The sequence below is a fragment of the Nanorana parkeri genome, unplaced genomic scaffold (genome assembly GCF_000935625.1).
Source record: "Nanorana parkeri isolate BGI_ZX_2015 unplaced genomic scaffold, ASM93562v1 scaffold707, whole genome shotgun sequence".
Taxonomy (NCBI): domain Eukaryota; kingdom Metazoa; phylum Chordata; class Amphibia; order Anura; family Dicroglossidae; genus Nanorana; species Nanorana parkeri.
The window spans coordinates 777,094-787,679 of NW_017306975.1; the positions used below are offsets into that span (position 1 = coordinate 777,094).

The following is a 10,586-nucleotide window of genomic DNA, read 5'->3' on the forward strand; positions in this document are numbered from 1 at the left end:
AGAGTGCAGAAGGGTTAAACCCTTTGCTAACTTTGTATTTCTCTCCCACTATGAAGGACATTTTTTTTCTCCTGTGCTGATGACGTGACTCTGTCTTTAGAAATGGATAGACAACCCCCAGCAGTACTACAGGAGTACAAACCTGTCGAATAATCTAACCTTTCCCCACTATAATAAAAAATGTTTTTTTTTTCTCCAAGTGTATCCACTGGAGATATTTCCTGTTACCTCCTGTCTCCATGGCCACCATCACTGAGACAGGAAGTGAGGGAAATCCAAAGACAGCCATATAAAAATGACAGCAGCTCTATGCCTTCTCCACTCTTTCAAAGCAGAAGAAAAAAAAGATTTGGCAAGTGTTTTAAGTGTCAGTTCACCAAAAAAATTTAAGTTAACACCAGAAAGCCCATCTGCCATTGCAAAGGCTTCTCCTCCTGGTTCTCTCATCTTTTTTACAATACAGATAATTACAGAGATTACATCTCCTTCTGCAATACACTGTACAAAACAGAGGGGTCAAGCCCAGGGATTTTAGTGGGAAGGTCTTGCTGTTTAAGATCAAATATACAAGCTGGTGGTTAACGTCCTTTCAAAAATAATACACACTGGGGGGAATTTATCAAAACGGCAGCAGACAGAATCGTTAGCAGTTGTGCATTACAACATCAGCTTCTCTCTCATTTTAAAAGCTTAACTGAATAAACTAAATATATAAGCTGATTGGTTGCCATGGACAACTGCTCCAGATTCTGTCTGCTCCAGTTTTGATAAATTGCCCCCGGTATATTTTGAGGGAACCTTTGAATCTCAAAATATTTAGTAGAAACCTGTACAAAGTGAACGTATGGCACCACTCTGGTCATTGCAGATAATTATTCCTTATAGCCTCTCCTTTTAATTATAATTTTAGATGTTTTTTATATCATGCTGTAGATATTGTATAATATTACATTCTAATGATTCACATTTATCAGCCCCTATTGTCTACAACAAGCAATTACAACCATAAACTGATTGGACACTGGAGCTGGCCATACACATGGCAATTTGATAGAAACGTTTAGGCATCAAACAGGGATTTTGATCAAACCCAAGGAGATGGATTTAAAATTGCCCCTATCAAATGCCTGTAAAATTCTGATCACTTTCATGAAAATTCACATCAATTTTGGGGGGTTTTAGTTCCATTTCAATTCAATCTTTCAATAAACTGTATAGAAGCTGTCAATTTATTGCCCAGTTTTGACTTAACAATAGATGAAAATCTGTTGATCAACCAAACGCATGGATGGTAGATTGCTTAGTTTCTAGCCATTACCAGCTAATGGATTTTTGATTCCTGGTGGCTTGAAATTCACCCAAAAAAATATATAAATTGCCAAATATATGACCACTTTTAAAGCTAGTGCAGGTTTGCTGGATCATCATAAAAAAAACAGTTTTCTTGAAACACCAGGGTAAATTTGTTTACTTTTTATTATTACCAAGATTTATGCTAGCTTTAAAGATACCACCAGTTTAAAGAAAATTGAAAATAAAGAGAAGTGCGCTGTAAATGTGTTTGAAGTCAACACAGGTACTTCATGGGTAAGGAACAATAAGGTAAATCCACCCACAAATGTATACCGCAAATCCTTTACTGCTAAACTGTATAGAAAAAAGATAGTTCATCCTTCGACTACTCTTTTAGTCCACTAATACTTGTAATTTTGACTATGATAAAGATATTCTTGATTTCTTTTCCCCACAATACTAGATTATCAGTCTGTTCAATTCATTTGCTTTTCAAATAAAAATGAAGCCATTAATATTAAGTGACAAGGATAAATGAAAGCTAAAGACGAATCCAAAGAAAATGCTCGCAAACACAAGCTGACGGACAAAATAGATTTTCTTGAATTAAAATGTGTAATGCTGTACATTTATCTTGCAGAGCTTGCCATCTATTGTGTGTGATAAGCCATGTGGAAAGATTGTCATCAGGCTATATGCAGGGCAATGTTAATGAATATTGTGGCTGGCATCTACGTTATGGGGGCGATATAATCTCTCACACAGCTGGCAAATTCAGAGGAGCTTCTGGTAACACTGGTAAGGCAGTTATATCATTCATGATCTTCAGGATTGTATCTGATCTAACAAACTGTTATTTTTCATAAAGATTCTAGAATATACTGTAGTTTGTTTTCTATTTTATTTGAGAGTAACAATAGGTGTCATCAAACCCCATTATAATAGCTGATATCAATTTCACAGAACCCCCAGGTTGTATCAGATGCACAGTCTGTTTTATCAGATACTTTTTTACTTCATACAATTTCAAATTAAAGGAAACCCCTTTTACTTAAAAATGTACATGAGCCTAGGTGCACACCTAGGCGTTTGCAGTTTTGCGCGTGATTATTTCTGTGCGATTTGCTTTTAAAAACACGCATTTCTCCCTGCATAGAGATGTCTATGGGACCAAAACTGTGCGGTATCCACCTCAAAACAGCTCCTGCATCTTTTTGCACAACGACCATTCTTCTACGTGCGATGCAACGCTAAGGTGTGAACAGCTGCCATTGTCTTGCATGGAAATGTGGCTTTTACGCCTACAAACGCTCAGGTGTGAACCAGACCTAAGACATTTTGTAATGTTTTGTGTTTTGAAATGACCTCTCCATTTCTATCTGCTGCCTCCTATGATTTTCTTAAACAGATAAATGCTCAAATATGGCTTCCTTTGCAACCATGACAACTTGAGGCGTTTACACCGCGTCCAGAACACACCCACAATTCTGCAATTAGAGTTTTATTACTTTTGTGAGCTATTTTCAAAGGTTAATCAACATGAAAAGTGATGCAGGATTTGCAGGATATCTTATAACACAGAGACTGCTTACGAGGTGGTTATAAGATAAAAAGACCCTCCCACCTAGCAGTCACTTTTATAACAGCGATGGCAAGGTAAAGCAATATCTTTAGAACAGAGAAAAGTAAGGCTGGTCACACACTGGTAGATTTTCGTTCGCACATTCATATCAAAAGAAGCTCGTCAGAACATTTGATAAATCCATCAGATACTTAACGAATGTCATTCGAAATTTCATTTGATTTTAACATTCGATTTTGAAAGTAATCGAGATTCACAAACGAAAACCACATTCATTGATCAAATTTCTTTCGCTCGAGAATTTTTTTTCCATGCTGCTGCTTTTTTTCATCACTACGGTTGAAATTGATCGTTGACTTGTCCCATTATCTATTAGAAGAATGAATTTTTACAACCAAATTCTACTGGTGTACAGCCAGCTATGTAGTTTGATAAAATCCTTACAATACATACAGTTCACGGGGGTCTGTTTTCCTCAATAAATCTAAAATTTCCTATTTCCTTCTACCCAATTAAAATTGTTTAATTTTTTTTATTAACTATGCATGCCTCAATATAGCAGTAAATTAAGCAACATATATTTTTCACTCTGATATTCTATAGCTCTCAAAGCCAGCATATGAACTTGAACTTTGAACCTGAAAAATGAAAGTAATTATTCAAAATAGTCACACTCTTAGTGAACAAAGCAATTAAAGCCAATAAATACATAGAGCCACCAAACAGTATTCTAGACAGTGAGTTGGCCAAAACATGTCAACTGCTGCATATCCGGGTGATATTTTTTCCCCTAATTTTTTCAATATTTTCCCATTTCAATAATTTGGCATTTCAGAAGCTCAATAATATAGCCAACACTTGTCATGAGCGGATATCTGACATCCGCTCTATAACATCAAGCCTGCAGATCATAGCAAATACACTCAATTGTACAATACCTTCAGTTAATGCAGCTTTACTGTTTTACAGAGCTTTTATTCTATAGATGATTTTGTGAAATGTTCTGATGGGAGATGGGTGCTGCTTAAAAAGCCAGAGCAGGGAAAACAGCACCCAGGTGCCAAGTACGACCAGCATAGGAAGCCATTTAAATTGACTCGATCGTACGAGTGTTACCCTTATTTAAATGACAATGATCCCTATTCACACAGCCTTGTCCCAACAGACTTCTGTGGGGTCACCTTGCAAAACATCATGATCATCCCATTATATGCATCACTTGTTCTCACAGAGCCCTATTCACTAAGGAACAATGGACATTACAGATCATTAAATACTATTAAAGTGATTTAATAGACTATAATGGATTTCACAGCATGGCGAGTAAACCTTTAAGATTAAACAGGGAGCCCACCACAGACTGCAGCTTCGTATCAGCAATCAATGAAAAATAAAAAAAAATAAGGCTTTACAATGTATCCAAAGCTTAATATCAATTCATATGCCAAATATTCATATCAGCTGATATGCCAAAAATAAAATCAACAAATACATCAACTATTAATATCAACAAAATATGCCAAATATTAATACCAACAAATACATCAAATATTGCCATTAACAAAATATGCCAAATTAATATCAACTGATATGCCAAATATTAATACAAACTGATATGCCAACTATTCATATCAACGGATATGCTAAATAATATCAACAAACATTAAAAAAATAAAATAATACACCAAATAGTAATATCAACAAATACACAAAATATTATTGTTAACAAAATATGCCAAATATTAATATCAGTTGATATGCCAAATATTTCTATGCCATACAGAAATGGAAATAATGTGCACCACTTAGATGTATATGAAGTTATGAAACTAGGACAATATGAGGTTATTCTGTCATTGGTAGAGCTCACACTTTTAATGTAATAAATACTTATTTAATTACAGAAAACAACTGAAACCCACACTTCAAAATAAACAACGTAGAATAAAAGGTAATGCACTGAAATAACAGGACGGATAAAACAACGCACACAGGGTTCTTTTTGCAAATAAAATTAACGAAACAGACTGCCAGTATAAGCAAAAGGCAAAATATATATGTAATAAAAAATAAAACAGCATTATACATTTACATACACTACAAAGCATATTTATAAAGCAGTGGCTGTGACATTCATCAAATATTCACTGCAGGGAAATCAATCACTGTAATTTAAAACCCATGCAGTACGGAGATAGACAAGCAGTGAATGTTTGGTAAAGGTCACATTCACTGCTTTATAAATATGTCCAAATTCATGTGTTTTAAATTATAGTGACTCATTCACCTGCAGTGAATGTCACACACATACAGAAGCCAAAATAACAAGATCCATATTGAAGATTACCACCCAGTCAGACCAAATGTATCCTTTCTGATGCCAGCCAATCACATCTCTACTATTATATTTCTACTGTTCAAACTTAATAGGTCAGTGGCTTACTGGTTAGCACTTCCGCCTTGAAGCATTGGGGGTCCCTATCTGGAATCCTGGTCTGGATACTCCCTGCATGGAGTTTGCATGTTCTACCTGTGATTGCGTGGCTTTCCTCCCACACTCCAAAGACATGCTGGAAGGTTATTTGGCTCCTGTCTAAATCAGCCCTGTAGGTAAGCTATGGACCTTAGATTGTAAGCTCCTTGAGGGCAGGGACTGATATGAATGTGCATATAAAGTGCTGTGTACAATTGTTGGCGCTATATAAATACCTGTAATAAATAATATATAAATAAATCAGTGCTTTTAAGTGTGGGACTGAATAAAGGATTGTCTTAAAGGAGAACTATGAGATGAGTGATTTCCACTCACCTCATAGTTCTAAGCCGACCTGTGACAATGAGACTGCCACAGGTCGGCTCAGTAGATCGGGAGGTGAGGGAACACATACCGGGTTCCCTCACCTCTCCATCCTGTCACGGCTCTCTGCCGTGTCAGGGGGAGGGGCTGGATTCCCCTCTCCCCGCTCCGATCTGCCAGCGCTGACTGGCGGAACGGACGGGGGAGGGGACGGGTACAGCTGGCTCTGCCTCTAGATAGGCAGAGCCAGCTGTCACTCACGCAGCTGGGCGGATCCCGTCATCTACGTCGGGATCCGCTCCGGCTGCGGCGTCTCAGTATACCGCGAGCTGTAGCTCGCGGTATACTGAGCACAGGGTAACGGGAGGACGCTAGTTTGTGTCCTCCCGTTACCCTAAGGAGAACTATGGGGAAAAACACTGACCCCATAGTTCTCCTTTAAGCAGTATTGGAAGCATGAAACACAGACTGCTTTTAGGCACAGCAAGCAAAACAGAAAGATGGTGCACAAAATTGTATAAGGCTCACTATACATGTTACAATCTGACTGTACAATCTTTGTACAATCGCCTTTAGATTTATAACTATGTAACATGAGGACCTACCTGATCTAACTAATCAATTTGTGTCCAGTTAGGCAGGCCCTTGTACTACATAATTTTTGGTAAGTGTAAAGGAGATTGTATAATCAGATTGTAATGCGTGTGGTGAGCTTTACCCTATATTTAGAAACAAATGTAATACACTCTGCTAAAAAGAATGAACAAATCAGGGAAGCACTGTGCAATATCAGACGTCTGGATGTGCCTTATGGCTATGTTCAGGGTTGTAGTGAAGTTGGTATCTTCCAGGTTCATCTCCTGTATTGAGCATGGTTGTTGTAGGCTCCTAACAGAACCTATATCCCTATTGCCTTCTATGGGGCTCGTCTACCTCTGTCTCCCCACTGGGAGATGACCCTATTGAAGTCAATAGGGATGTACTGCGCAGGCAGGAGAGGGTGTCTTTTGCCAAAGGAAGCAGAAGCTGGGCCCATTGGAACTCGGTAAGTATGCAGGGGGAGGGTGGGATCGATTAGGTAATTTTAAAGCGGCCAGGAAGATAAGTACACTTTCTTTTAAAGTGCACTTGTCATTTAAAGCAATGTTTTCCTATCTTTTTACCTGGTGATTCTGTCAATAACACACTTCTTGCCCAAGGCTGACAACGTTCACTTACCCTACTCTAGAAGGACAAGAGGAACAGGACAGGACTACTACTGAAACCTTCCCCCTATTTCTTTACTCCATAATATAAATGGAAAGGATTCTGTAGTCCTTAGAACGCAGCACTTCTTTTGGCACTTAGACATGACAAAATGCTTTTAATGGTATATTTAACAGACCAAAGATGTTTATTGTTAGGGATTACGTTTCCTTTAAATGTGATGCAATGATTTCACTGAAGAGGTGAGGGATATGTAAACTGGGCCACTGACTAGGGCAGAGCTGTTCAGGGCAGCAGTATAATTGTGTTCTGATAATTGCATTCTTTCCTTTTCTGGTGTTAGCTAGAAGGGGAATATTCAGGCCAACAAATCAAATCTAAATATGGTTCATGCAGCTGGGATGATCTATACTACAGCTTGGTTGCATAGAGGGCAGCAAGTTAGTAGTTAGTAGTCAATAAGATGACCACACCACAGATAGATAAGATGACGTTATAGCTATAATACTACTTTGCTCATTCATTATCTTTTGACTGGCAATGGCACACTGCTCATCCTGGGCTGTTAGCTTTAAACAGTCCATTCTGCTATCTTCAAGACCTTCCATAAAGGCATCTAAAGAAGTTCCATCATGTTTCATTTTCATTGCACCAACAAAGCTAGGCATGCACAGATTGATGGTAGAAAAAGAAAAGAACCAACAAGTACCACTATTCATATTACTTCTATGATCCTAACAGAACCCTAGCTTTTCTGAATTGACAATTACTTACTCAACTGAGCTACAGTCCATGAGATTCTGCCGCAAGGCCTCCTGTTTAGGCTTTGCGGCAACTACTATTTTTTTAGAAGGATGGGGCTGTTAGCCTAATGCCCAAACACCACTCTGAGGACTTGAGTGTTGCTTTATGTCTGGGTTATCATAGAAGACCTTCCCAGCATGGGTGGTCCTTTTGATTTTTATGCTACTACTAGCATACCATCAAGATTTTATGACAGCTCATGCCACACTCTCACAGTCTAAAGCTGGCCATACCCCTGATCGAATTCCAGTTGAATCCTTCTGACTCGGCCAGAATTACATTTTTTAGAAAGTATTTTTTAATCAACTTTTGTGGCAGGAGCTGGTCTGAAAATTCTCGCTCAAACAGTGACTCCAGCCAAAGAGCTGTTTAGCATGTATGCAGGAATTGAGCATTTGTTCTCCATTAACGTTGTGGGGCTGATTGAGAAAAAATGCACTGTGTATGGCCAAGCTTAAGTAGGGGTGCCTTCTGACTCTTGCCAGCAACTATGAAGGGACGGTAAGCTTGAGTGACATATACAGTATTACAACACTTTAATATTTGTCCTATGCTACCGACTTTTAGTACCTAAGTCCTCTTTCACACGGGCTGATCAGAAGAGGATCCGTGCACAGATCCTCTCCTGATCACAGCAGTAAGGAGCGGATGTCACTACCGTGACATCTGTTTCCGCACAGTTTTTGCAATGGAGGAAAAAGCTGCATTTACTGGACCCCATGCCGGTTTATGAGAAATGTAAACAGACATTGTCTGCTTACAACAGATTACCCCCGATCTGGCAAAATCCAGTCTGACAAAAAGGAACACTGTTCCGTCCCCTTTTTCAGACCCGGCTGGAGCCGGGGTAACCGGGTGTAAACGGACTGCCCATAGACTTGCATTAGGCATCAGATCGGGTCCGTCTGAAATACTGACAGGCAGACCCGATCGGAGCGGCTATCTAAAAGGGCCTAAGTTGTTTATTATACTTAAAATATGCAACACTCCAGTATGCAGTGTATGGTTACCAATATTACCAATACCATAGACATTTTACCATTTCTACTGCTACTACTACTGGGTTTCTTTCCATGCTGCTGCACAGCTGCTGCACAGAAAAAATCAGCAACACCCACCAGCAGTTGGCCTTCACATTTCTCCCCTCCACTCCAACTCGTGGACTGTCACTTGGCGACCAGGGACTAGGGACCCTGCATTAGACGTGATGATGTCAGCGGGCCGGAACGAAGAGGCTGCAGGCACCAGTCTTGGAGCCAGTGGGAAGTGGAGTGTTAGATCCACTGTCATGTGTTTATTCCTGTCTGCTGTGGAGATTTACTCTTTCTATTAGTCTTAGTGATATCTGTCACGAGGACCGAAAATCAAAGAAAATGTTAAATTTTATATGTCATAAAAACGGAAGTAATCTTCCAATGAAGACACTTCCTTTACTTTACACATATTTCCTCTTATTTCTTCTTGTATCTCTACAGAAAGCAAATAAACATCTCCCCAGGGGGGGCACAGAGAGCCAACAAAAACTTGACAAGATGTTTAACCCCTTCGTGACTGACGACGTACAGTGTACGTCGCCAGCATCGGGGCTGTTTAAACAGACTCCCGGCGAATTCCCTAAGTTATCCAATGACAGGTTCACTTCACTGGTTCACTGTTGACATTTGCAAGGTGAATTTGCTTACCAGCCCTCCTTCTGTCTTGGCATGAGATAGGGACCAGAACTGGCAGTGTAGGAAACTGAAATTGGGGCAGATTTGGTCAAAAGCTAATTAACTCAACAGTATGTTTGTGGGCTATAAGGAAACCAACCTCAGAATGGCGAGAACTTCCACATATTTCTTAAAATATAGAGCCCCAGCTGTGAAGTATGAAGCCAGGGCCCCAGTACTGCAAGACAAGGGTGCTAAACATTCCCCAGTGTGCTGCCCTTGAATCTGGGCATTTTCAACAACAAATCAAATTTAGGGAGGTATACCTTCACTACAGTTCACAAGATGTCTGCCATTGCTGAATATCCCTTCTAAAAATACTAAAATCATGGCTATCATACTGAAGCTTAGTTTACACTGCATCCTGACCTTACCTGAAACATGCTTGTTCCAGGTTATAAACAGTGAGGCAACTGGCATTTTCAGAAGGAAAATCATTAGTGGCAATCTACTTCTCAGTACAGGTTTACTTTAATAACGAGGCAGTGTGATTATGGCATTAGTAAACCTGGATATGGTCACAGAAGGGAGGATGTGGCTGCAGATGGATGAGCGGTTATCTCTGAGAGGCATCCCTGTGCTTAGAACTATGATGTTGATGGAGCTGTCCTGTGTGATTGTCCACTGGGGAGCTATCTACACTCATTTACCCGAGAGAAAACTATTGACTGCTCCCTGTGCTTTCTCAGATTTCATTTTCAATTAGCCACAAGGCAATCTCACTGTGAAACAATGCTAATGTTGTTTAAGCCTCCTCGGCTGAAAATCGATGGAACTGTCAGAGATGCTATGGCTGGGGAGTGAGACGATGCTGGTTTCCTGCAATCCCTCAAAAAGAAACATAAGGGGGGAAGCTTTGCCCTCAAAATAACTTTTACTGCACCCCATGTAATAAAAAAAAGGAAACATTAACCCTTTTAATCTCATATTTGTTCTGTCTACTTCACTTCTGTTTAAGTCAGTTTTTTATTTCTAAAAAAGGTGCTACTGAAATCTCAATATACAACCAGGTAAGGTTTTACCTCCTTTCTGTTCAGTGGAAGAGAAACCTATAAGTAGTCCAGTAAAAAGACACCCTCACATATTAGGTGTGTAACCTCCCAACTATCCCTCATTTGGAGGAACTCGGGGATCCCAACCTGAAAAAAAGGAATTTCAGGGAGGTGCCCTTCTCATTTAAGGTGCCAACTGAACC

At 39.5% G+C, this 10,586-nt stretch overlaps 1 protein-coding gene across 1 annotated transcript in view; it reads right to left on the reverse strand.

The window, feature by feature from the left end:
* The window catches only part of ZNF385C (zinc finger protein 385C), a 157,890-nt gene that overhangs the window by 120,391 nt on the left and 26,913 nt on the right, over positions 1 to 10,586 (reverse strand). The window lies entirely within an intron of this gene.